Consider the following 27692-nt stretch of genomic DNA (forward strand, 5'->3'; position numbering starts at 1 on the left):
CTAGACAGGTGGGGATTATGGGGATTACAATTCAAGATGAGATTTGGGTGGGAACACAAAACCTAACCACAGTTTTGTAGTCAACTTTTATCCATGCTTTCATGGGTGTTTCAATAGGAGGTATATTTTCTCTTCTTTTTTTTTTTTTTTTTTTTTTGGAGATGGAGTTTCACTGTCACCCAGGTTGAAGTGCAGTGGTGTGATCTTGGGTCACTGCAATCTCCACCTCCTGGGTTCAAGCAATTCTCCTGCCACAGTCTCCCAAGTAGCTGGGATTACAGGCGTGTGCCACCACATCCAGTTAATTTTTGTATTTTTAGTAGAGATGGAGTTTCACCATGTTGGCCAGGCTGGTCTCGAACTCCTGAACTCAAGTGATCCACCCACCTAGGCCTCCCAAAGTGCTGGGATTACAGACATGAGCCACTACACCCAACCCCAGAGGTATATTTTCTGATTGAGGGATACACAATGCAATATTATCTCTTACATCAATCTGATGAGTTATTTGATTCAGATCCTCCATATTACTGTGTGGCCTGTGGCTTATGCTAAAACCTTGGGCCACGCTTTATCCAATGTGGTTCAGTTCATTTACCTCTGCCCAGCCGGCCTTGTGCAAAGGTGATGTCAGAGTGTGGCCCCATCTCTCCCCTCTCTGCCTGACCCTCAGGCTGTTGGTTTGGGTTAGCAGCCTAGCTCAGACAACATAAGGGCACAAGATCACTGGAGCCTCTTGACAGCCCAGGTTCCTGCCATGCTGGGGCTTGAAGACAGGCTCAGGGAGTGACCTTCTCTGATTCGCCAAGCCCACCTCTGCCCTGAGTTATCATATTTCCAGGTAAAGATGTAGGCCAGACCCTTCAGGACCCTGCCACTTACTTTTAAGGATCTTGTGTCCACTTGAGATCTGGGGAGTAAGTAGGGGCAGTTGAGATCTTCCTTAAGTTTTTTGCAAATATCTCTGAGTCTGCAAAGATACACTTGCCAATTGGCTCAAATCTGCCACATTCATTATAGATGAGATGCTCTTCCATAATTTGCTCTGCTATTTTGTTGTTGTTGTTGTTGCTGCTGCTGCTGCTGCTTGCAACAAAACAGGGTGGGGTGGTGTCTCACTCTGCCATCTTTTCATCCTCATATTTATCTCTGCCAATTGCTTCTGACTGTTGTCACATTCTATGAAAGTTGACAGCTGGATTCTCACCAAATTGAGACACTGTGTGTTGAATCGTCTGATTCAAAATAAATGCCATTCGTTCTGTGTATAGCTGGAACACCTCAAAGGTCACTCTGAAACTGGAGTTCAGCAGGAGGCCTGTGTGCCTGCTGGTGACGACACACTAGGCAAGTGTGTTAAGATGTGGTGGAGAAAGAACACAGTGGCTTCACATCATAAGTCACAAGAATAGAGAGATGCTCCCCGTTGTGTCTCACATGGGCGACTGCGTGGCCTCCATGTGAGCAGCAGCCAGGCTTTACTGGTTTAATGATGTTCTTTTTCGCTTCCTCTGCAACATCAGGGAGTTTATTGAGTTGTATATAAATACAGTATTCTCACTGGGCCTGGCAGCTTATGCCTGTAGTCCCAGCACTTTGGGAGCCTGAGGTGGTGGATCACTTGAGCCCAGAAGTCCAGGAACAGTCTGGGCAACATAGTGAGACCCCATCTCTACAAAATAATTTAAAATTTTTTTAACTTAAAAAAATTAAAAATTAAACATAGTATTTTCAAAATGTCCTTGCTTTTCCTTTAATGTTTTACGTTTCACTTTCTCCTTTCCATTTTGTTCTTTTTATTCTGTCTCTTGATCCTGTAACAAATTTGTAAGCACCAGTACTTCTAGTGTCCAGGAGGTCCTTTTATGACTCCACTTTCTCTCGAACAAGACCTTATTAGCTCTTTCATTATAATTCTTTTATTTAATTTATTTATTTATTTATGTATTTATTTTGAGATGATTTGTAGGGAAAGTCCAGTAGGAAGGACTGATATGGAGTGGCTGCAAATGTTTTGAACAAAGAATGCAATCTACCAGAAGAACAAATAAGCAATCTACTATCTCTGCATTAACCTTGCACTTATTTCATTGTCCATTGCATGTGCGTTTTTATTATGAAATATTACAGACATACAGAAAAGTGCATACAACATCACTATATACCATAATAAATATGACTCAAAGGGCTGGTCCGTATTGAGTTGAACACATCTTTTTTTCTTCTTTTTGCTTTTTTTTTTTTTTTTTTGAGACGGAGTCTCAGTCTGTCACCCAGGCTGGAGTGCAGTGGTATGATCTCGGCTCACTGCAACCGCTGCCTCCCGGGTTCAGGCGATTCTCCTGCCTCAGCCACCCAAGTAGCTGGGATTACAGGCACATGCCACCACACCCAGCTAATTTTTGTATTTTTAGTAAAGAAGTGGTTTTGCCATGTTGGCTTGGCTTGACTCGAACTCTTGACCTCAAGTGATATGCCCACCACGGCCTCCCAAAGTGCTGGGATTACCAGCATGAGCCACTGTGCCTGACCGAACACATCTTTTTATGTACAGAGGGTAGAACTTATTTTCTGCAAATTGCCAGAGGATCATTACAATGATTCAAGAGGTTTGTGAGTCCAAATGATAGTTATTGTCTAGAGAATCTCAGCTGTCTCACATGGGCCTTGGCTGACCCCAGGGCCTTGGCTCTGTGTATCGGAGTTGCAGATGAGCTTCCTCAGGAATGAGATGGGCTGGCAGCTACTCAACCTGGCCATGGATCACTTCCTCCCAGCATGCACCAGTGAAAAGCAATGCCTGTTCATCTCACATGCACCGTTTCCCTCCAGCTGCTCCTCTGGATTTGAGCTTGGCCTGTGTCTTCCCAGGGCAATGACATAAAGGAATTCACAAACATAATGTTGACAAGAGGCCAGACACAAAAGACGACATGCTATATGATGCCATTTATGTAACATTCAAAAATAGGCAAAACTAATCTATGTCATTCAAAGTCAGTTAGCAGTTTCCTTTGTAGGAGTGCTGACTGAATGAGAGACTGAGGGGGTGCTTCCAGGGTGCAAGTAATGTTATTTCTTGATCTGGGTGGTTATATGTTTGTGTCCATCTTGTGAAAATTCTTTGAGCTGTACAACATATGATTTGTGCATTTTTGTATATATATTAGATATCAAACTTTTAAAAAATATATTGGGTAAAAAGTGCTCAGAAATGCTGTTTTTATAATCATTACTTACCTGTCATCTTAGAGAGTCAATGTGTGTAAACTATGAAAAGTGATTTCTGACTGGACGTGGTGGCTCACATCTGTAATCCCAGTGCTTTGTGTGGTGAGGTGGGAGGATGGCTTGAGCCCAGGAGTTTGAGGCTGCAGTGAGCTATGATTGCGCCACTGCACTTCAGCCTAGGCAATGCAGTGAGACCATTGCTATATATACATATAACAATTTCTGTTTATTGGCTGAAGTGATCTTATGACAATCATATCCAGCCGAGCCTTTGCACTAAATAGTTATATCAGTTGGGAATTAAATTCAACTGCAGGGAACCAAAAACAAACAAACAAACAAATAAAAGTGTCTCAGTCAAGACAGAGATTGTTTTTCTTAATGAGGAATACGAAGAAAGGCAGCCCAGAGCTAACAGGGCAGCACCAGTGGGACATCAGGTACCCAGTCTCCTTCCGGCTTTTCTCTCCGCCATCCTGAGAATGTGACCTTCTTCCTCATGCTCACAAGGGGGATGCTGTGCTCCAGTCATCATGCACGTTCCAGGAGGAAAGAAAGAGAAGATCTAAGAGCAAAATGGACAAGTTAGACAAGTCCAGTCCCTTTTAAAGGGTTTTCCAGGAGCCCACCTCTTCCTGATTCAGGCGTGGTCGCTCAGCAACCTCCTACCATGCAGGCAGCTACTCCAGGACCCAGTTCCTGCAGTGCATGGCAGCCAGCAGCACCACAAGGCCAGCAGCTTCCTGCAGTGTCTTTTTTTTTTGGCGATTTTGTAGCAGAGTGCCTCTAGTGAGACACCATTCTGTGAATGGCTTTCTCTCACTCCATAGAAGACAGTTTCCTGGAAAGTTCCAGAGGACAGATTTCTAGCAGATCCTACCAGCAAACACCGCAGTGGCTTCTCTGCCATCCAGGGAACCACAGCTGTGCCCTCTGCAACAAAGTCTGGATCTCAGCCTTGTGAGAATGGGGGTAGAGAGTTGGGGGAAACTTTTTCTTAGCCCTAAGAATGGTGGCTGCTCTTTAGTTTTTTATTTTATTTTTCAGACAGGGGCTCTCTCTGTCACCCAGGCTGGAATGCAGTGGCACAGTCTTGGCGGCAGTCACTGCAACCTCTGCCTGCTGGGCTCAAGCATTCCTCCCACCTCAGTCTCCCAGCTAGCTGGGACTACAGGCACACACCATGCGCAGCTAATTTTATTTTTTGTAGAAATGGGGTCTTGCTATGTTGCCCAGGCTGGTCTGGAACTCCTGGGCTCAAGTGATCCTCCTGCTTCAGCTCCTAAAGTGCAGGGATTACAGGCATGAACCACTGTGCCCGGCCTATTACTATTTTAATAGTTCTTGGTTTGCTCTTCAGAAAACTGGGGTGGGGTTTTCTCTTCCCCTTGAAGAGTGAATCATCTCTGGTTTAGGAACCCCAAAGTGAACTCTAACTCCTGTGAGGTCCTGGGGCATCCAGAAAAGAAGTGATAGGAGGATAGCGGTGGTGAAAGGCCTAATTCCAAGGAGGAAAGAGGAGGCACCAAGTGCTCCTGGTAGATGTGAGCTTGAATTCACCAAAGCCCAGCTGTGAGTTTCTCCAGAGAGGAAACTCCGTTGAAAGTGCAGCCTGCAGCGCCATCTTTTGGCCATACCTGGGAATGTCACAACTGAAAGGAACACTGTAGGCACCTGGTCACCTAGGATGCTGGCGAACCCTGCAAGTTCTTAGGCACACTCTCAGAGGTACCGACTCAGCGGGTTTGGAGGATTCACATGTTTATCATATCCCTCCGGGTTTTCTCGTGTAAGTCGTTCAGTAATCCCCTACCTCCCCGCATCTGGAAGCCCTATTTTAAAGTTGTCAACAGGCCAGGCTCAGTGGCTCACGCCTGTAATCCTAGCATTTGGGAGGCCAAGGTGGTCAGGAGTTCAAGATCAGCCTGGCCAACATGGTGAAACCCCGTCTCTACTGAAAACACAAAAATTAGCCGGGCGTGGTGGCACATGCCTGTAATCCCAGCTACTCGGGAGGCTGTGGCAGGAGAATCGCTTGAACCCAGGAGGCGGAGGTTGCAGTGAGCTGAGATCCTGCCACTGTACTGCAGCCTGGGTGACCGAGTGATACTCCATCTCAAAAAAACATAAATAAATGAATAAATAAATAAATAAATAAATAAAATTGTCAACAAAAATGTGCACAAGGCTGTGATGCACTGAATAGGTCACCGTGGTGCCCCAAAACACCTAACCCAAATCTAACCATGAGGACACATGAGTCAAACCCAAAAAGGAACTTTCTACGACGTGACTAGTCTTCACTCTTAAAAAATGTCGAGATCATGAGATACAAAGAAAGGCTGGGGAAATGTTACCGACTCAAGGAGACTCTGAGACGGGGCAAATGAATGCAAGAGATGATCAAAGATTTTGTTTTGTCATATAGGACATTGTAGGAAAATTGACAAAATCTGAATACGGTCTGATCGTTAGATAATAGTATCGTACCGATGTTAATTTCATGATTTTGATAATTTTACTACATTTGTATATTTGTACTAATTTGTACCAATTGTACTATATTTGTGCAATTATAGTATAATTGTATATAGGAGAATGTCCTTGCTTTTAAAGAATGCACATTGAAGTATTAAGGGGTAAAGGGCCAACAAGTTTGCATTTGACTCACAAATAGTTCAGGGGGATATATGTATATACATGTTTATATATTTCTATGTGTGTACATATATGTCAATGTATATATTTGTGTTTTTTTCTGGTTTTTGTTTTTTTGGTTTTTTTTTTTTTTTTTTTTTGAGACGGAGTCTCACTCTGTCACCCAGGCTGGAGTGCAGTGGCACAATCTCGATTCACTGCAACCTCCGCCTCCCAGGTTCAGGCAGTTCTCCTGCCTCAGCCTCCTGAGTAGCTGGGACTACAGGTGCCCGCCACCATGCCTGGCTTATTTTATTTTATCTTATTTTATTTTATTTTATTTTTGTATTTTTAGTAGAGGCAGGGGTTTCACCATGTTAGCCAGGATGGTCTCGATCTCCTGACCTCGTGATCCACCCGCCTTGGCCTCCCAAAGTGCTAGAATTACAGGCATGAGCCACTGCACCCGGCCCTGTTTTTTTCTTTATGTCTTTATGTGTATATTTGTAATCTTGGTGAAAGGTATTCAGGAAGTCTTCGTGCTACTTTTGCAACTTTTCTAAAGTCTAAATTTATTTTTTTAATGAGAAGTTAATTTTTTCCAAGCCTCCTGAAAAATAGCATTATAATGCCACCATTCAATTACACCATTCAATTACACAGAAAGTAATACCCCACCTTTCTATGGAGCCCTTGGTAGGTGCCAGGCATGTGCTAATTTGAGGTTTATCTCATTGAATCCTCACAGCAATCTTATGAGGAGATGTTATCACTACCCCCAATTTTCAGATGACGAAACCTTCAGCTCAGAGAGGTGAAGTGACTTGCCCAGGGTAACACAGCCAGTAAGTAATGAAACTGGGTGGCTGTGCTCTCCAAATCCAGAGTAATTTAAAAAGTCCAAGTAGCAGCATGTAGGGTTGACCATGGCAGGGTCGCACTGTTCAGAGGACTGGGGGCCACTCCCATGGCTGCAGATTGAACTCTACAACCACCTTCAAATGTGCCTGGCCCTTTGCTATGCCTCTGCCCACCCTTCTGCTGCTCCTGGCATGTCCTGCTCACTGTCTCCACCAGACCCTCTCCTACTTCCTGTTCTGGAATAGACTATCTGTTCCCCCATGTCCCCTTCCCAAGCCCTCTACCTGGGAGAACACTCTCCCTGCTCTGTGGTTGCACAGCCCTATACCTGTCCCTTTCTCAGGGACCATCCCAGTGTTTTGTTTTGTTTTGTTTGTTTTTGTGTTGTTGTTGTTTCTTTTGAGACAGAATCTCACTGTATTGCCCAGGCTGGAGTGTAGTGGTGCACTCTCAGCTCACCACAACCTCTGCCTCCCAGCTTCAAGCAATTCTCCTGCCTCAGCCTCCTGAGTAGCTAGGATTACAGGCACATGCCACCACGCCCAGCTAATTTTTGTATTTTTAGTAGAGACGGGTTTCGCCATGTTGGCCAGGCTGGACTCAAACTCCTGACATCAGATGATCCGCCTGCCTCAGCCTCCCAAATTGCTGGGATTACAGGCGTGAGCCGCTGCACCCAGAAGACTATCCCATTCTTTATCTCCTGCTGCAATTCTCCTGGCAAAGCAGAAGAGTGTAGCTGTAGCTAGCTCCAACTGGGGACTCAGCCAGGCCTGGATCCAAAACCTGGCTTTATCCATTACTGGCTGTCTGATCTTGAGCAAGTCACTCGGCCTTTCTTAGCATCTGTGTTAGTCTGTTCTGCATTCCTATAAAGGAATACCTGAGACTGGGCAATCTGTAAAGAAAAGAGGTTTATTGGATTACAGTGGCTCACGCCTGTAATCCCAGCACTTTAGGTGGGCAGATCACAAGGTCAGGAGATCGAGACCATCCTGGCTAACACGGTGAAACCCCATCTCTACTAAAAATACACAAAATTAGCCAGGCGTGGTGGCGGGCATCTGTAGTCCCAGCTACTTGGCAGGCTGAAGCAGGAGAATGGTGTGAACCCAGGAGGCGGAGCTTGCAATGAGCTGAGATCACGCCACTACACTCCAGCCTGCGTGACAGAGTGAGACTCCATCTCAAAAAAAAAAAAAAAAGAGGTTTATTTGGCTCACAGTTCTTCAGGCTGTACAAGCATGGCACCAGCATCTGCTCAGCTTCTGGTGAGGCCTCAGCAGCTTCCAATCGTGGCAGAAGGCAAAGGAAGAGCAGGCGCATCACAGAGCAAGAGAGGGAGTAAAGAGAGAGGAGGAGGTGCAGGCTTCTTTAAACAACCAGCTCTCTTGTGAACTAACAGCAAGGACTCACTCATTACCATGGGGAGGGCACCAAGCCACTTAAGAAGGATCCATCCCAATGACTCAGACACCTCCCAACAGGCTCCATGTCCAACATTAGGGATCACATTACACCATGAGATATGGAGGGGACAAATATTCAAGCCGTATCAGCATCTTTTAAGTCAAACAGAGGTATTATAACCCAATTCATTATAAAGAGTTATTGGGCATTTAATAACATCTGACAAGCAACAAGTAATAAGTCTTAGCTACTATTTTTATGTCCTATCTCCATAATGACTGTTTTACATTTTTTTCACAAAAATTAGTTATAAGCATTGTTGAAATTTTATTTTAAGCTTGTCACAAAGCCAAGTCAGTAGTTCCCTTTTGTTACGGATATTTCAAAGGAAAAAAGAATGGTTGGATAATCATTATTAAACTGAATACAAGACAAAGAATGTATGATAATCATCCAAGTGTTTGGGTAGCTAATTTCCCCAAAGAGGTTTTAATCTTGTTGAAGTTTATCAGAAAATTGCTTAAGCATTTATCAGGAATGCTCATGTCCTCCCAGAAGGAGGCTGTGAATTGTATCATGAAAGTGTTCTATCCCAGGCTGTGACTGGGACACTCTTCTTAATCATACCCTTAAGAATGGCAGAGCACCGTGTCTCACTCCGGTAATACCAGCACTTTGAGAGGCCGAGGCAGGCAGATCACCTGAGGCCAGAAGTTCAAGACCAGCCTGGCCAACATGGTGACACCCCGTCTCTACTAAAAAAGAAATACAGGCCGGGCGCGGTGGCTCAAGCCTGTAATCCCAGCACTTTGGGAGGCCGAGACGGGTGGATCACGAGGTCAGGAGATCGAGACCAGCCTGGCTAACACGGTGAAACCCCGTCTCTACTAAAAATACAAAAAACTAGCCGGGCGAGGTGGCGGGCGCCTGTAGTCCCAGCTACTCGGAGGCTGAGGCAGGAGAATGGCGTGAACCCGGGAGGCGGAGCTTGCAGTGAGCTGAGATCCGGCCACTGCACTCCAGACGGGCGACAGAGCAAGACTCCGTCTCAAAAAAAAAAAAAAAAAAAAAAGAAATACAAAAATCAGCTGGGCAAGATGGCATGTACCTGTAATCCCAGCTACTGGGGAGGTTGAGGCATGAGAATCACTTGAACCCGGGAGGCAGAAGTTGCAGTGAGCTGAGATCGCACCACTGCACTCCAGCCTGGGTGACAGAGCGAGACTCCGTCTCAAAACAAAATAAAAGAATCATGGCCGACATTTCCTGAGCCTTCGCTATGCATCTAGTCTGCAGCTGTGTCAGAGGCCTGGCTTTGAAGCAGGTTCTGGATGCATTTCATCATTGACGCCCTCCACTCCCCAGCATGCTCAGTTCAGTGTAGGACTCTGCAGGTGTCTACAACATGCTGATGAGATGGGTGAGTGGGAGCAGTGGCCATCATGTCCCAGGACTTTGCACAATGTGGAACACACAGCACCCTCTCCATACCACCAAGATGGAAATAAACAGGTTTCTGAAAGTAGAAAGACCACCCATTGCTCTCCCAGTTTCACTGCGTATGAGTCTGTGCTGTTTGGGAGAATGTGATGTGGTAGGTGCTTTGTCCAACACCATAAAGTAGGTTCCTTGTCACAGAGATAACAAGGCGCTTTGTTCTGGCCACAGAGCCTGGTAGAGCATCCAAAGGCTCATTGCCAAGCGTGGATTCCTTTCTTCTGATGGACAATGAAGAATTGGATCCAAGTTGCTCATTAAGTTCCTTAGGGAGTTGTTGGACATCTTGCCACTGTATGAACAAACAGATGGACCTGGCTGCTGGCTGCAAGGATATTTTGGAAAAAGCAGGTCTGCCTACCCATTATGAAGACTAAAATATACTGGGATAGGGTGCATCATCTCCAAGCTGGTTTGGGGTTGAGGTCAATGGTTCTCCAAGTATGGTCCTCTGAACAGCAGCATCGGCATCACCTGGAAATTTGTTTGAAGGAAGAATGAGCCCGGGTGCGGTGGCTCACACCTGTAATCCCAGCATTTTGGGAGGCCGAGGCAGGCCAAGGTCAGGAGTTCAAGACCAGCCTGGCCGACATGGCGAAACCCTGTATGTACTAAAAGTTTAAAAATTAGCAGGGCATGGTGGATAGCGCCTGTAGTCCCAGATACTCCAGAGGCTGAGGCAGAAGAATTGCTTGAACCTGGGAGGCAGAGGTTGCAGTGAGCCGAGACCACGCCACTGCACTCAAGCCTGGGCGACAGAGCAAGACTCTGTCTCAAAAAAAAAAAACCAAAAAAACAAGAAGTCAGATCCCAAATCTACTGAATCAGAAACTCAGGGGAGGAGCCCAACAATCTGTGCTTTAACAAGCATTGTAGGTGATTTGGATGCATACTCAAGTTTGAGTTGAACTGAATTTTTTTTTTTTTTTTTTTGAGACAGAATCTCTCTGTCGCCCAGGCTGGAGTGAGGTGGTGTGATTGTGGTTCACTGCAACCTCTGCCTCCTGGGTTCAAGTGATTCTCGGGCCTCAGCCTCCCAAGTAGCTGAGATTACAGACACACACCATCACACCCAGCTAATATTTTTGTACTTTTAGTAGAGACAGGGTTTCACCATGTTGGCCAGGCTTGTCTTGTCAGGCAAACCACCCACCACGGCCTCCCAAAGTGCTAGGATTACAGGCATGAGCTGCTGCACCCAGCCCTGAGTTGAATTAAATGGTAGTATCTTTTCCTCTTTCCTTCTTATTTCACTTCCTAGCATCTTCTCTTTCTCACCATCCTCTCCCATCCCTTCTCCCTCACAAACCAGCAACACCTTCTCAGAAGCCACTGGGATGTGATCTAAGCGCTTAGGTGGGTTGCAACATCTTTTCAGAGATGACCAGGGTGGGAGATGATCAAGCTCCCGAACACTGTTAAATTCTCCCAGTGGAACCTCTGAAAGCAGACCTGCCTGGATGAGCTAGGAGACATCCTGACGACCATGACAGCACGTATTTCTGAGGCAGAAACAAATCCGGGCCAGAGTGTGGAGCCTGTGCTGTCCTGGGGCCAGCTTTAATTGATCATAAGAATGTTTGGGGCAAAATGGCATAGGATAAGAACAGCAGTGGGAGAAAAGGTGAAAGCCATAGGTTACCACAGAGAGGCCTAGAGCAATGGAGCTATTCAGAGAAAAATACAACAAACAGCCACCAGGATGGATTTGTTAGAATACATTAGCATTGGTCGGGTGCAGCGGCTCTCGCCTGTAATCGCAGCACCTTGGGAGGCCAAGGCAGGCGGATCATCTGAGGTCAGGAGTTCAAGACCAGCCTGGCCAACACAGTGAACCCTCATCTCTACTAAAAATACAAAAATTAGCCGGGTGTGGGGGTGCAAGCCTGTAGTCCCAGCTACTCAGGAGGCTGAGGCAGGAGAATCGCTTGAACTCAGGCAGCGGAGGTTGCAGTGGGCAAAGATCACGCCAGAGTACTCCAGCCTGGACGTCAACAGCGAGACTACGTCTCAAAGAAAAAGAGAACATATCAGCATTTACTGAAGACAAACAGACTTCCTACAGATCTGGGGCTGACATTCAGAGGATGTTCAAGGAAAGGGTGATTTCTGAAGGCTGGAGAACAAGAGATACTCCTATAACACATGCAAAAAGAAGATACAGCCCAACGGCTCATTTCAATAAATATTTGCCAAGTGCCAGCAATTCGCCAGGGCACATGCTGGATTTTTAAGCAGGGTGCAGATCTGGTACCTCACTCTGGTACTGTGGTCCCTGCTAGGAAACTCCTCAGCCACATCCTCAGCCACCTCTGGGTTGACATAGACCATTCAGGATCCCAGGGCAGCTCCAGGATGCTAAAGTCCAAAGGGCTGAATTGCTATGGACTGAACTTTGTACCCCCAAAAGTCACATATTGAAGCCTGATATGGTTTGACTGTGTCCCCACCCAAATCTCACCCTGCATTATAATAATCCCCATGTGTCAAAGGCAGGGCCAGGTGGAGACAACTGAATCAAGGGGGTGGTTTCCTCCATACTGTTCTCGTGGTAGTCTCAGAGATCGGATGGTTTTATAAACGTGAGTTCCCCTGAACAAGCTCTCTTGCCTGCCACCATTAGTAAGATGTGACTTTGCTCCTTATTTGCCTTTCACCATGATTGTGAGGCCTCCCCAGCCATGTGGGAACTGTGAATCAATTAAACCTCCTTCCTTTATAAATTACCCAGTCTCAGGTATGTCTTTATTAGCAGCATGAGAACCGACTAATACAAAGCCTAACCCTCAATGTAACTGTATCTATAGATAGGGCCTTTAAGGAGGTAATTAAGGTTAAATGAGGTCATAAGGGTGGAGCCATAATCTGATAGAATTAGTGCCCTTATAAGAAGAGACACCAGGGAGGCCATTCTCTCTCTCTCCACCATAGGACACAGCAAGGCGGCCATCTGCAAGCCAGGAAGAGAGCTCTCATCAGAAACTGAATCAGCCAGCACCTTGATTTTGGACTTCCCGGCCCCCAGAACTTTGAGAAAATTAAGTTCTGTTGTTTAAATCACCCAATCTATGGAATTTTGTTATGGCAGCCCAAGCTGGCAAAGATAACTCCCTCTGCCCACCCACACCAAGCTGTCCCACTGCCATGGCTATACCACAGTTTAGGGCAGGGGGCAATTCAAGAGGTGGCCTCTTGCACAATGCTAAATGGGAAGCAAAGTCAAGGTCTCCTCTCTTGTTCTCAGTGTTCTCTCTAATATACTTGCACCCTCTCCAAGTCAAAGTCCAGAGTAGGGAAACTGGGACACCCATGTGAGCCTCTTGCCATCTGCTTCTCTGTTCCCCTTCTTCTTCCTTAATCCCTTAAGGTTAAAAAAAAAAAAGCGTCAGGTAAGAACCTTTTGTGACCCCCTAATTATATCTTTATTCTTTCTGACTCTAGCTAAGCCTTAATGGTAGACAAAAGTGTCTACTTCACATCCCTGAAAAATTTTATGGGAATAGATTCTCCAAGTTTGCTTACTTTATAAACGTGAGTTCCCCGAACAAGCTCTCTTGCCTGCCACCATTAGTAAGATGTGACTTCGCTCCTATAAAGGAGCAATAATTAAAAAAAAAAAAAAATTGAAGAACCCTGCCTTGCAAGGCTGTTGTCCTATTGCATAATCCTATTTTTGAATGGTAAAGGCTGACTGACACTGTGGTCTTCCTTGGCATTCAAACCTCCCCCTAGCCAAAAGGATGCCTGCAGTATATTAGAGAAACTATGATGTTCTGGGAAAGAAAAAAGAGAAAGGCATGTTAAAATAAAAAATATATCACCCAATTTGCATATATACATACAAGTCTTCTCTTTTTTTTTTGAGATGGAGTTTCACTCCTGTTGCCCAGGCTGGAGTGCAATAGCGTGATCTCAGCTCACTGGAACCTCCACCTCCCAGGTTCAAGCGATTCTCCTGCTTCAGGCTCCCGAATAGCTGAGATTACAGGTGCCCGCCACCACGCCTGGCTAATTTTTGTATTTCCAGTAGAGATGAGGTTTCACCATGTTGGCCAGGCTGGTTTCAAATAAATCATCTTTTAACCAAAAAAAAAAATGGTATATCACATTTTACATACTTCCCTGCTCTGAGCTTCATTCACCTAAAATTGTATCTTCACCTTTCTCTCTTGGAACGTAGATATCTATCTTGCTGTCTATCTCTATCTCCCTGGTCCAAGTCACCCATATCTCTCACCTACACAACTGCCATAATCTTCCAACTGGTCACCCTGCTTCCACTCTTGCCCTGGTATAATCCGTTCTCCAAACAGGAAAAAAAAGAAAAAAAAAATTTAAATAAAATCTGCTAATGTCAAGACTTCTGCCTCTAAATAGAATGGAGTAGTTGACAGGCCAATGTTCCTGCTAAGAACTGGAAAGGGTGGATAAAATAGAAAACCATCATTTTAAAGGCATCAGAGAGCTCTGGAGGCAAAGGACTGGAGACATTAAAATTCCAGAAAGGGGACGAGGCGTGGTAGCTGACACCTGTAATCTCAGTACCTTGGAGGTCAAGGTGAAAGGATAGCTTGAGCCTAGGAGGAGTTTGAGACCAGACAGGGTCTCAACATAGCAAGACCCTGTCTCTTAAAAAAAATAAATAAGCAGCTGGGCACGGTGGCTCACACCTGTAATCTCAGCACTTTTGGAGGCCAAGGTGGGTGTATCATGAGGTCAGGAGTTCAAGACCAGCCTGGCCAAGATAGTGAAACCCCATCTCTACTAAAAATACAATAGCCAGGCATGGTGGTGAGTGCCTGTAATTCCAGCTACTTGGGAGGCTGAGGCAGAGAATTGCTTGAACCCGGGAGGTGGAAGCTGCAGTGAGTCGAGATCGCACCACTGCACTCCAGCCTGGGTAACAGAGCAAGACTCCATCTCAAAAAAAGAAAAAAAATTAGCTGGGCATGTTGGTGCACAGCTCAGCTTCCCAAGCAGCTGAGATTAAAGATAACCATTAGCATTCTTTCATAATATTTTTAAATTAAGGTATTTATAGTTTTGGACATAATGCTATTGCACAGTTAATAAACTACACTATAGTATAAACTTAATTTTTTTACACAAGGGTCTTCACTATGTTGTCCAGGCTGGCTTTGAACTCCTGGGCTCGAGCAATACTCTGCCTTAGCCTCTGGAGTAGCTGGGACTACAGGTGCATGTGCCACCACACCTGGCTAAAATAACTTTAATGCAGTGGGAAACCAGAAAATGTGTGCAACTCACTTTATTGCAGTGGTCTGGAACAAAGCCTCTAAAATACAGCTACATATACTTATCTGGGCTGGGATCTCCTTGAGGTCACAAACTGCCTTACTCACCTAGTATCCTTTTCTCTAGCTTAGCGTCTGGCTCCCAAGTAAATGCACAATGCTTTTTGAGCGAATGAGCCTCACTTCCCCAGCTTTCCATTCTCCTCTCAGTTCTGCTGTGGAGTCTCCCATCAGCTGCTTCCCAGGCCCTCATACTCAGCACACAGCCCAGCAAAGGCCATGCCTCCTTGACCTAAACCTGGCTCTTAGGCCACCTTGGTCAATGGACTGCCCTCCTCAGAGTTCCTGAGGCCTTGAAGACCTGGGATGGCTCCTGTCTCACATGCAACAGTGGCAAGAGGCACACATGATGATCTGACGCCAGATGAAATATGCAGACTTAGGTACTGGCCTGTATTCTACTGCTATCCCCTCCACTGTGGCAGACATCAGTCATCAGTTACAGCTTCCTCAAGTGGACCCAGATTCCTTCCCCTGGCATCTGTTCAAGCAGCCACAGCCAGTTGGCTAAAGGTGGCAAACAGAAGTCAGAGGATGGTCCTCAAAGGCCAAGGCAGAAAAAGGACCTGTGACTTCTGGATCCTTCTGCAGGGAACCCACTGGTGGTGTGGTGCCTTTAAACATCAAGAATGCCCGCCCCTTAGGCCAGGCATGGTGGTTCACATCTGTAATCTCAACACTTTGGAAGGCCAAGGCGGGCAGTTTACTTGATGTCAGGAGTTCGAGACCAGCTGACTAACACGGCAAAACCCCGTCTCTACCAAAAATACACAAATTAGCTGGGCGTTGCAGCACATGCGCATAGTCCCAGTTACTTAGGAGGCTGAGGCACAAGAAGCGCTTGAACCTGGGAGGCAGAAGTTGCAGCGAGCCAAGATCATACCACTACACTCCAGCCTGGGCAACAGTGAGACTGTCTCAAAAACAAAAAACAACAAGAAAAAAAAAAAGAATGCCTGGCAGACCATTAATGTGCCAAATTCATCAAGACAGGCTTACCAGCCTGATTTTTGCCCCAGCTCCAGTCAAGGTGGTTTTAACTACAAATGGGGAGATTAACTGCACCTTTTCACCACGGCCCTTAGGACATGTGTAGATTCCTCCCTCTGTAAATCAAGAGATAAGAGTTCATGCATGCACATCCTTAGATAATGTCATTGCTGCAACTTTTCTTTCTCTTAAAAACAGGTCTCACTCTGCCACCCAGGCTGGGCTGCAGTGGTGCCATCATTAACTCATTGAATCTTCAAACTCCTGGGCTCAAGCACTCCTCCTGCCTCAGCCTCCTGAGTAGCTGGGACTACAGGAGTGCACTACCGTGCCTGCCTAATTTTTTGTGGAGACGGGATCTGTTGCCTAGGCTGGTTTTGATCTCCTGGCCTCAAGAAATCATCCCACCCTGGCCTCCCAAAGTGCTAGTAATACAGGCACAAGGCACCATGCCTAGCCCTTGCAATAACTGACTTTACCCTAATCTCCAAAGCCTGACTGTAAGGGAACCCCTCAGTTCCATCAATGGCAGCTGCTCCATGTTCACCCTACTCCCACTGTTACCCCATAACCTGGCTTTCAAGTTGACACCATGGATTTTACATCCCACACATGCTGACCAACTTGCCCGTTTGCTCAGGATCTCCCTGGGTTTAGCAATGAAAAATCCACTTTCTGGGAAACCCCTCAATCTCAGGCAAACTGGGATAGTTATCTCACAAATAGGCATTTACTTATGAGGCAGGTCATCCAGGACACTCCAGCCTTCCTGAATGACATCAGACCTGTCTCACTCCATAATCTACCCTGACTATTCTGCAATGCCCTCAATTCTCATGGGTCCTAAATGCCTAAATGTGAACCAACTACCAGCACTTGTTCGCCTCCTAGTTCCAAATGTATACCTCAAACAATATCCTCTGAGTCAAGTCTCCAGATTATATGCATTAAGAACAGGAAAGGCTCAAAGGGTGAAAAGCAGATCTGGCCTATGGCCTACCTTCTCCAAAGCCAGCCTTGCAGGCTGACGGGTTGTCACTGATTTAAGAGGCAGATGGAGCAATTCTGTAAGGTTTATTGAATGGGTGGGTAAAAAGTGAATGACAGCTACAAATTCAAGAATAAAACTCTTGGTTATTAAAGTCATTCCAGGCATGGCCAGAGGGATGCGGGGCTGGCCTTCCCTGTCCACGGTCCTCCGAGGCAGCTGACGTCTCCCATGTCTGGACCCCGAATCTTGTGCAGACTGAACAGCGGATCTGGGGTGCTCTGAGCAGGCAGCAGGGAGCAGCTCTGGTGACTCTTCATGTGACAGCCTCACTCTCTATTCTCTGCCCCTCTGGTGTCCATAAACACCACCAAGAGATTCTGCAACAGAGAACAAGTGAGACCAGTGATTTGAAGTTCCCACCTGCGTAAGCACAGACCAGTTGGGCCTCTGGCTGTGGGTTCTGGCTCTTGACATCAACTCACCATGGCGAGAAATATCAGCAAACCCAGATCCCAGGTCACCAACTCCATGGTCTTAGGACTTCCTTGGACTGTCCTTGGATCTAAGGCTGAGACCTAAGAGGGTAAGAAAGTATACAAGTATTTAGTCTCCAGGGCCTTCTCCTCCTCCCCAAGCTGACACCAAGGAGAGGGGTCCCATTCAAGCAGGGCAAAGCTCCTCATTTAGGCACACCAAATTAAAAATCCCAACAGAAAGGACACAAAAGGACAAACATCTTAGTTCTGTTTTTCTTTCAAACAGTTCACAATCGGGGCAAACGACCAGCTAGAGTGATCCACAGGAATACGGCTTTCCTAGTCCCACCTACAACTTTCTCCATTTATTCGACATTACTGATGGCGCCTGGAGAAACAATATGGATTTCACATTTCATGAAGCAAAGCCCGTGATTGACAATTCTCACGTGTGCCCTTCACTGCTATCTGAACTCATTCCAGCTGGGGCCCAAAGAGAAATGCAGACTGGTTTCTGGCAAGAGGATCCCTAACATGAAAAGACAAAATGAACCCTCAGAAGTCAGCGGGTAGGTCTAGTCACCCTATCACACAGGCCTACAAAGGCCCAAGCTCTGAAGGGCTAGCAGGAAAAAGGCTGCAGCATGGGAAAGCTCCAGGGTTTGAAAGGAAAGGCTGGACCAACGCAGGGAAAATGTCTTTCAGCACTCCTACCCCTGCACTATTAATGATCGGGGCACAGGCAACCCATGGTCATTTTTGGATACAAGAACAGGGAAGGACAGAAGAGAGCCAGCAAGGGAGGGAGGCTGGTGTCCAGGGCCTGAGGAATGGCCTGAGACAGGGAGAGCAGCTGAGCTGAGCAGAGGCCCAGCCACGGCCACCGTGTGTACTTCTAAGGCCCCAAAAGGAGTCAAGACACTTCCAGCATTTAAAAAAATGGAAATGCTTTTGGGCTGGAAAAGGTCAGGAGCATGTGGTCCTAACATCATACAGGCACACCCCGAAAGAAAAACTCACTGCTAATCCAGATCACAGCATACTGCGGACACACCAGCGCTCAAGCAGGGAGGAAGGTTCCCCCAGGGAACTCACTTTACCCACGCACATTTCTGGAGGCCCTTCCTCTGCAACAGCCGCTGAAGGCATGTGAGAAACAGTGTCACAGCAGGACAGACCGGGGAACCACGGGATCCCACTTTTACCTTGCTTCCCGTACATCATCCAAGCCCCAGGAATAGCATATGACTCTGTAGGATGCAAAAAAACATATTCCAGACAACAGTCTAAAAATCTTACCTTAGGGACCCATGGTCCAGCGCCCTGCTGCTATGAAGACAACACATCCCATGGAGCCTCTGCACACAGCGGACCCATCTGAAACAGACACAGAGAACACTTAACACAGGGGCTGGCAGATCATCAGCATCCCACAAATGCCACTGTCTCTATTAGTACTTACAGCCACATTATTGTCTCAGGAACAAGAAAAACATAACTCTAGGAAGGCGTCGGCAGACTGTGAGAGAAATGGCATCTATGCTATCCGATGTGCCCGCTGTGTGCTGCTTATCAGTATACATTAAATAGACCCAACTATCCCTCTTCTGGACACATACCTCACAAAGACATCTGTACTCCAATATTCACTGCGGCATTACTCCCAATCGCCAAGATACGGAAACAATCTAAGTCTCCACCAACAGATGAATGGAAAAAGAAAATGTGGCATACACACATGTGCATGTGCACACGCGCACACACACACACACAAAACAAAACAAAACATTATTCACCCATAAAAAGAAGACCCTTGGCCGGGCGCGGTGGCTCACACCTGTAATTCCAGTACTTTGGGAGGCCGAGGTAGGTGGATCACCTGAGGTCAGGACCACACTGACCAACATGGTGAAACCCCATCTCTACTAAAAATACAAAAAATTAGCTGGGCGTGCTGGCACACACCTGTAATCCCAGCTACTCGGGAGGCTGAGGCAGAAGAATCACTTGAACCTGGGAGGCGGAGGTTGCAGTGAGCTGAGATTGCGCCACTGCACTCCAACCCGGGTGACAAGAGCAAAACTCCAGTTCAAAAAAAAAAGAAGACGACGGCGACCCTGGGCTAGGCATGGTGGCCCATGCCTATAATCCCAGCACTTTTGGAGGCCAAGGCAGAAGGATGGTTTGAGCCCAGGAGTTGGAGACCAGCCTGGGCAACATCGCGAAACCCCATTTATACAAAAAATACAAAAATTAACCAGGCATGGTGGTTTGTACCTGCAGTCCCAGCTACCCAGGGGGATGAGGTGGGAGGGTCACTTAAGCCCAGGTAACAGAGGGAGACCCTGTCTCAGCAACAACAACAAAAAAAGAGAGAGAGAGAGAGAGAAAGATCCTGTCATTTGCCACAACACGGATGGACCTATAGGATACTATGTTAAACGAAATAAACTAGACACAAACAGTGCTTATCTCACTTATGTGTGCAATGTTAAAAAAAAAGTTAAAAAAAGGTCAAGCATACACAGATGGAGAATAAAATGGCAATTACCATGGGCAGGAGCTGGAGGAAATAAGGAGATGCAGGTCAAAGGACACCAAGTAGCAGATACACAGGATGAGTAAGTTTAGAGAGCTCATGCACAACATAAGGGATTGCTGTTAAGTAGATTTCAGCTGCTCCTCACACACACTAAAAACGGTGACTACGTGAGATGACAGATATGTTCATCGGTTTCACCACAGTAACCACCGTGCTATCTACATCCGTCCCATTATTCTATAACATCATGTTGTAAACTTCAAATATAGACAATCAACATTTTAAAAACAGGTTGGGTGTGGTGGCTCCCGCCTGTAATCCCAACACTTTGGGAGGCTGAGGCAGGTGGATCACATGAGACCAGCCTGGCCAACATGGTGAAACCCTATCTCTACTAAAAATACAAAAATTAGCTGGGTGTGGTGGTGTACATCTTTAATCCCAGCTACTCAGGAGGCTGAAGCGCAAGAATCACTGAACCCAGGAGGCAGAGGTTGCAGTGAGCTGTGTTTGCACCACTGCACTCCAGCCCGGGCAACAGAGTGAGACTCTGTCTTAAAAATAAAAATTAAAAACAAAAGGATGCCGAGGCCAGAAGGCTTTTGGAGCAGGCTACGTCTGGCAGTGATCAGCACAGACCTGCGATGGGTAACGAACAGGTGGGCTGGGAGAGCCCCACACCTACCATCTAGTGTGTAAGAGCTGTGTTCATACATCTGAGTATACCACACATTGTCTCCCTCAATTACTACTCCAGCCCTTGCCATTATAATCTAAGGCTAGAGGGAAGATCCACCCCTGGTGGACCACGGACCCTCCTCACGGCCAGGACTGAAGGTGGACTCTAACAGCTGGCTTGCTCTAGGACATTTTTTTTTTTTTTTTGAGACGGAGTCTCGCTCTGTCGCCCGGGCTGGAGTGCAGTGGCCGGATCTCAGCTCACTGCAAGCTCCACCTCCCGGGTTTATGCCATTCTCCTGCCTCAGCCTCCCGAGTAGCTGGGACTACAGGCGCCCGCCGCTTCGCCCGGCTATTTTGTATTTTTTTTAGTAGAGACGGGGTTTCACCATGTTAGCCAGGATGGTCTTGATCTCCTGACCTCGTGATCCGCCCGTCTCGGCCTCCCAAAGTGCTGGGATTACAGGCTTGAGCCACCGCGCCCGGCCGCTCTAGGACATTTTTAACCCCAGCACTGCTCAATGGGATAAGCCTTGTCACCTTACAACAACGAGCCTTCTCATTTACTTTGTGTCCAGGTGCAACACGTCAGTTACCAGGCATGACGGGAAACAAGACAGAGGCACTGCCCTGAGGAAGCTCACTGTAGAGGGGGCATGAGAAGCAAACCAAGAATCCCCAGACAGCGTGACCAGTGCTGACAGGTGGGAAGGAGTGTGATGCGGAGGCAGAGAGAGCTTCTGGGTGTAGCTCTAGGAAGGGGTAACCACTATTGTGGCTCCCAAACTAGCTCAGAGACATAAACTCAGTGAGGCAGGTCTCTGCTTCACCGTCCTTTCCTTTAGCCTCTGAGTACCCTCCACCATGCTGGGCACAAGGGGCACTCAATGAATCATACAGCACCAGTATATGGTAGATGTACATAACAATGGCTTCTTAGGAAACGAAGGTTGCCATGTGGAGGTTACTGGGGGAAGGTGCTATATAATCTGCATGCTTTTTACAAGCGGATGAGGTGCTTCCATCCAGCCCACCACCACTAGACTGCCGACTGCCCTCTAAGCTCCCCCAAATAAACCGTTTCCTTCACTGGCTCCAGGTCTCTTCTCCGGCCTGTTGAACCTGGCGCCATCCCTAATGAGGAAACAGGGGTCTGGCACGACAACCAGGAACCAGGAGGTAACATCACTGACGAGAATAAAGACATGTACGAAAGCTCCAGAGTTTGGAAGGGACAAGAGTGGACCCTCCAAACACGGGGAAGCGCTTTCATTGATTCCTCTCCCTGCACTATCAATGACCAGGGCACAGGCAGCCCACGATCACTTTCGAATACAGGGGCAAAATAGGGCAGTGAGTGAGCAGAGAGGGGAGGCATTGCCAGCAGCTTAGGAAGAACCCAAACTAAGAGACCCGGAAACAAGTCAGTGACCAGATTCGCAGCCTAGAATTGCAGCAGCTGCTTCTGATTCTCAAAGATTTCTAACATGGTTTGATTTCTCAAACTTAAGCATGAGTAAGAATCACCTGGAGAGCATGTTAAGCCAGATTGCTGGCTCCAGCCCCAAAACTTCTGACGTAGTAGGTCAGGACAGGGCTAAGAACTTGCACTTCTTACAAGTTCCCAAGTTAATAGGGATGGTGCCTGGTTCTGGGACCACAGTTTGAGAACCACTACTCCAATGCTTCCCTCATAAGATAATGAGAGGGAAGATCAACTCTGGGTGAAACGTTGAGAATTCACTGGGTTAGGAAGTTAGGATTGTGTGATACTACTATCCATACGTCGGCCAGGCATGGGCTTACTATCCATAATCCCAGCACTTTGGGAAGAAAAGGTGGAAGGACTGCTTGAGCCCAGGAATTCAAAACAAGCCCGAGCAACATGGTGAGACTCTGCCTCTACAGAAAAATTTTAAAAATTAGCTGGGTGCAGCAGCATGTACCTGTGGTCCCAGCGACTCGAGAAGCTGAGGTGGAGGATCACTTGAGCCCAGGCCGAGGCTGCAGTGAGCCATCACTGCACCACTGCACTCCAGGCTGGGTGACAGTGAGATCCTGTCTCAAAAAAAAAAAAAAAAAAAAAAAAAAAATCCATAAATCACTTGATAACAAGGATTGCCACCAAGTCCAGAGAAAACCACTAGCTAATTGCCTGCCTCCAAAATGCAGTACTCCTCCCACTTCAACAAACGATGCCAATCCACATTAGGAAGACTCAGAGCCCAAGGGGAGCTCTGTAAGCCCCACCCTGCTTCACACAGTGGAGTGGCAGAGGAGGAAAAGAGGGTGTCACATGTCCCTGTGGGCCTCAGTGGAGGAGCAAGCAATAGGAAGCAGCCTCTGGCTCTCCTCTAGTGACCTCAAAGCCTTTGTCTTTGTAGCCTGAACACCAGTGCATTCTCTAGAGAAGCACCCAAGATTCATACCTTACAAGCACCACAGTTCAGCCTCTTCTTGAAGAAACATCGCCTGGGAACACTGGGCCCACAGGACAGAGGTCAGCTGACAATCCTGCAATGACCAGAAGTCACACACATCACTTCTTATAACACATCCCACTATCCAACATGTTCAACAGGAAAAAGCGACCTCTCAGTTGGGGTGGGGTAGGCTAGAAGGCGGCTGCATCAGTGACTTCCCCTTGGTCCTCCCTCTCTAGCTTTACTCCTGATCTTACAACTCCACCCATTCCTCCGGAGGCAACCTGAGAACCAGTCACCCTCAGGGGAGCCCTGAAGGCCAGCACAAAAGGCAGAGGAATTAAGAGCTGGAACGGTGACCAGTGAGTGACACCAATGCACACCTCAGAGGGCCAAGAAAGCAGGCGAAACTCTTGGGTGGGAAGTGAGGGAAGTGTTTTGCCTCTCAGAACCCGGCTATGCTACCCTTGCAGCAATGAACACTTTCTCTTTCTTATGACAAACCCTTCAGGATCTCCTATTCCAAGCCAATGACATGTAAAGATGTAAAGATGCACCCTATCCTGTCCCCAAGTTACACACACACACACACACATACACACACACACACACACACACACACACGGTCAGCGCTGCTCACCCCAACCTCAAAGTCTCCCTCATGTTGTCCCCTCTTCCCTGGTACATGTGCTCCTCACCTCCCCTCCTATTCAAGTGCTATAGAAACCACCTTCAGGAAGTTAATTCATGGAAATTCTGTGGATATCACTGTACATGCCAATATTGCACTCATTCAGAACTGTGCTATCCACCGCGATGCACCATGACTCATTATACATCACATTCCCTTCCCGTGAGCTGGACTGATGCTCTACAACCCAGATCCACCCCTCAATACACAGAGCCTGGTTTCTGCAAAGAGAGGTCAAGCTGAGAAAGACCTAAGCATGATGTCCCCCGGCACTGACTCTCATGTGGCAGCCAAGAAAGCACTGGACTCCTCAAGGGCTGGCAGGAGAAAAACAGGAGTGTGTGAAAGCTTCAGGGTTTGGATGGGATAGGGTGGACCCTCCAAACACGGGGACAACCTCTTCCAGCGTTCCTCTCCCTGCACTATCAATGACCTAGGCATAGGCAGCCCATGATCACTTTCAGATGCAGGAGCAGAAAAGGACACAAGGAGAGTCAGGAAGAGCAGGAGGATGGCACCGGGGCCTGTGGGATGACCCAAGTTAGGGACAGTATAAGAGTCCTGCAGCTGCCACCTGTCCTGTAAAATCCCATAAAACCTAACCACCAAGGGGAATCAAAGGGGAGACATCTCTGACAAAAGCCCTGGAAAAATCTGGGGACTAGAGAGCAGGATCATGAGGTCACATCTGTAAAAATCAATTCTGCCCTACCTTTGTTTTCTGTATCAGGAAACTGAGATTCAAAACAGGTCAGATGGCCCTTTGCTGGTATCTGGGAACTTGGCTCTAGAGATGTTCCCAGTCAACAGTTTACTGATCAGAGCTGTTCACTGGACACAGTCTCCCTACGCAAATAATATGGTACAGGCACCTGTTTTCCTCTGGAAGTCTGGAATTTTGGTGCATGCTAGGCCGATGGTGTCTACATAACCAGCTCCCAGTAAAAACCCCGGGCATGGAGTCCCTACTGGGCTTCCCTGGGCAGAAACACTGCACACAGGCTGAATGCATTTTCACTGCTGAGGGGAGAGTGGGTTCCACGTGATTTCTGAGGGAGGGAGAGAGCATGAGGAAGCCGGCACAGGGATTCCTCCAGACTCAATCTGCATCATTTATCCTGAGTCATTTGGCTGTGGACCCCTACAATGTCGCTAGGATAAATCTAAACCATTGATTACAACTGGAAAGAAAATGGTCAGAGCCAGGTGGTGGCAGAGGAAAACTAAGGGCCAGATACGGATGACCCTTAATCCAGCCATTTTCCATTATGACTTGCTGCTGATGCACTGCAGGAAAAGCCCCAGCGCTCGCCCCAGTCAGGTCCCTGCAGAGGCCTCCTCCTCCACAGCCCCTGAAGGCACAGGAGGGCCAGCTCCAATCCAGGTTTCCCAGGGAAGAGGAGTCTGGATCTGGGAATCCAAGGGATGCGGCCCCTCTTCTCATCCTCACCTCTCCCTACATCACCACCAAAGCACCAGAAAAAAGGGAACGTGACTTTACAGGGTGCAAAAAGCCAAAGTTCCAGAGATGGACCCGAAACCTTACCTCGGGCCCTGTGGTCTGCCACCCTCCTGCGTCCCAACACCTCTCACCAAGCCTCTCTACACAGTGTTGCGAAAATGCTGACTAAACTGTGTTCACCTGAATAGCCGGCACGAAACAGCAGCTTATCTCTAAGAAAGGGGCTGGAGAACGTCTAAGGCAGGGATGACAACCGCTTCATCTGTCAGGCCAACTGTTACTAAGTTCAAGAGGATGCTGGGGCCATGATGTTCTTGGGACTGACTGTGCTGTTTCTCCAGCAGCATCTGGCGAGCACCCGAGGAGGTAGTGGGGAAGCCGTGTAGAGGCTGCTGCCGTAAATCCCTCAGTGATATTCTCCCCTGCCTGTCTCTAGTCCTTGATTCCTTTCCCCACAAGCTGGGGGGAAAATCCTCCCCACTGGCCATATAAAGTCAAAGCCAACAGAACTGAGTCACCTCAGAATCCTCTGAAGGGGTGGAAAACACCAAATCTGCTCCCACCAATTCCACATAGATGCTGACTCAGTATTTTTCTCCAACACCACAAAATGCAATGAACCCATCTCCTAACAATGGAGGGACTCTCCCTTTCTTGTTTTTCTTTGAGACAGGGTCTCATTCTGTTGCCGAGGCTGAGGGCAGTGGCATGATTATGGCTCACTGCCGCCTTGACCTCCTGGGCTCAAGAGAGCCTCCTGCCTCAACCTCCTAAGTACTTGGGACTACAGGGGCAGGCACCGCCACGCATGGCCAATTTTTAGTTCTTATAGAGGCGGGGTTGCTCAGGCTGCAGTTTATCCTTTGTCCCACACTGTCGGAATACTGACCATCTGGCAGACAGAACAAAGTAGGGAACAAAATTCAGACACTACCCTTAAGACCACAGCAAAGAGGGCCAGGAGACAAGTCAGGCAACAATTTCTATGGGGTCAGCTTGGTGCAGAGGGGGTTGGATAAGGACGTGGAAGGAGAGGTGTGGAGGCGGAGAAAGCTTCCGGGAGGAAGGAGCAGGGCTGCCCTGTCTCAGCTCCACACCCAGCCCTCCTGCTCCTTGAGGACAAACCCTTCACCTCACACCCTTCCCTCATGTCTCACACTAACCTGCCCTGGGCCAGGGAGAAGAGCAACACAACTCACTAGATGATGCCAGGCACCAGGAGGCATCCAAGAGGTGGTGGGAGGGAGGAGGTGTGGGAAAGCTCCAGGGTTTGGAAGAGACAGGAGTGCACCCTCCAAACATGGGGAAGTGCTCTCGGCAGTTCCTCTCCCTGCACTACCAATGACCAGGGCACGGGCAGCCCATGATCACTTTCGAATGCAGGGTCAGAAAGGGCAGAGGGCAAGCCCAGAAAGGAGGCCAATGCCAGCATTCTGGGCAATGGTCTTACCTAGAACAGAACAGCTGACATTGCAACGAGCAGACTTACAGCCTAAGATTACAGGTGCTACTTCTGATTCCCCAAGATCACTTACCACTCCCTGCCAGAAGCTGAAAGGAAGGTAAACATGGGCAGAAATATTGAGAATCCTGGGGCTCTTCTCAAAGACTGGGCTGGCCGGGCGTGGTGGCTCACGCCTGTAATCCCAGCACTTTGGGGGACTGAGGCAGGTGGATCATCTGAGGTCAGGAGTTCCAGACCAGCCTGTCCAATATGGTGAAACGCCAACTCTACTAAAAATACAAAAAAAAATTAGCCAGGCATGGTGGCGGGCACCTCTAATCCCAGCTACTCGGGAGGCTGAGGCAGGAGAACCACTTGAACCCAGAAAGCGGAGGTTGCAGTGAATCAAGATTGCGCCATTGCACTCCAGCCTGGGCAACACAGAGAGACTCTGTCTCAAAAGAAAATAAAAATAAAAATAAAAATTGGTCGGGCGCAGTGGCTCACGCCTGTAATCCCAGCACTTTGGGAGGCTGAGGCGGGTGGATCACCAGAGGTCAGGAGTTCGAGACCAGCCTGGTCAGCACGGTAAAACCCCATCTCTACTAAAAATACAAAAAATTAGCCAAGCATGGTGGCAGGCACCTGTAATCCCAACTACTCAGGAGGCTGAGGGAGGAGAATTACTTGAACCCAGGAGGTGGAGGTTGTAGTGAGCTGAGATCACGCCACTGCACTCCAGCCTGGGCGACGGAGCGAGACTCTGTCTCAATAAATAAGTAAATAAACAAACAGACAGACAGACTGGGCTGGAGGGTAACAACATTGGCTATCTGTTCCACTGAGGCTCACAGAAGACCACTCAGGCGGCCACTGGGTATGAATCCAGGCTTGAATCGGAAACGCAGCCCCTCTGTGCATTCCAACACATGGTTTTCCTCTCAACATCACAAGGTCTTTCTCAGAGACTCTCAGAGCCCAAATCAAGCTCAGGGAGCACCTTCTCAGCAGCAGCCCCTGAAGGCAGAAGAGGGTCCAAACCTG

At 47.7% G+C, this 27692-nt stretch overlaps 4 non-coding genes across 4 annotated transcripts; all 4 read right to left on the minus strand.

Moving 5' to 3' along the window:
• Positions 1-18051: 18051 nt before the first annotated feature.
• LOC117069141 lies at positions 18052-18179 on the minus strand. Its single transcript, XR_004431392.1, has one exon. It is a non-coding gene; the product is annotated as a small nucleolar RNA SNORA71 (small nucleolar RNA).
• Positions 18180-21834: 3655 nt separating this feature from the next.
• LOC117069213 lies at positions 21835-21968 on the minus strand. The gene has a single exon (XR_004431452.1). It is a non-coding gene; the product is annotated as a small nucleolar RNA SNORA71 (small nucleolar RNA).
• Positions 21969-24080: 2112 nt separating this feature from the next.
• Positions 24081-24214, minus strand: LOC117069139. Its single transcript, XR_004431390.1, has one exon. It is a non-coding gene; the product is annotated as a small nucleolar RNA SNORA71 (small nucleolar RNA).
• Positions 24215-26455: 2241 nt separating this feature from the next.
• LOC117069137 lies at positions 26456-26589 on the minus strand. Its single transcript, XR_004431388.1, has one exon. It is a non-coding gene; the product is annotated as a small nucleolar RNA SNORA71 (small nucleolar RNA).
• Between the last annotated feature and the right edge of the window lie 1103 nt (positions 26590-27692).

This window comes from Trachypithecus francoisi, unplaced genomic scaffold (genome assembly GCF_009764315.1).
Source record: "Trachypithecus francoisi isolate TF-2019V2 unplaced genomic scaffold, Tfra_2.0 Lachesis_group21, whole genome shotgun sequence".
In the NCBI taxonomy this organism is placed as follows: Eukaryota; Metazoa; Chordata; class Mammalia; order Primates; family Cercopithecidae; genus Trachypithecus; species Trachypithecus francoisi.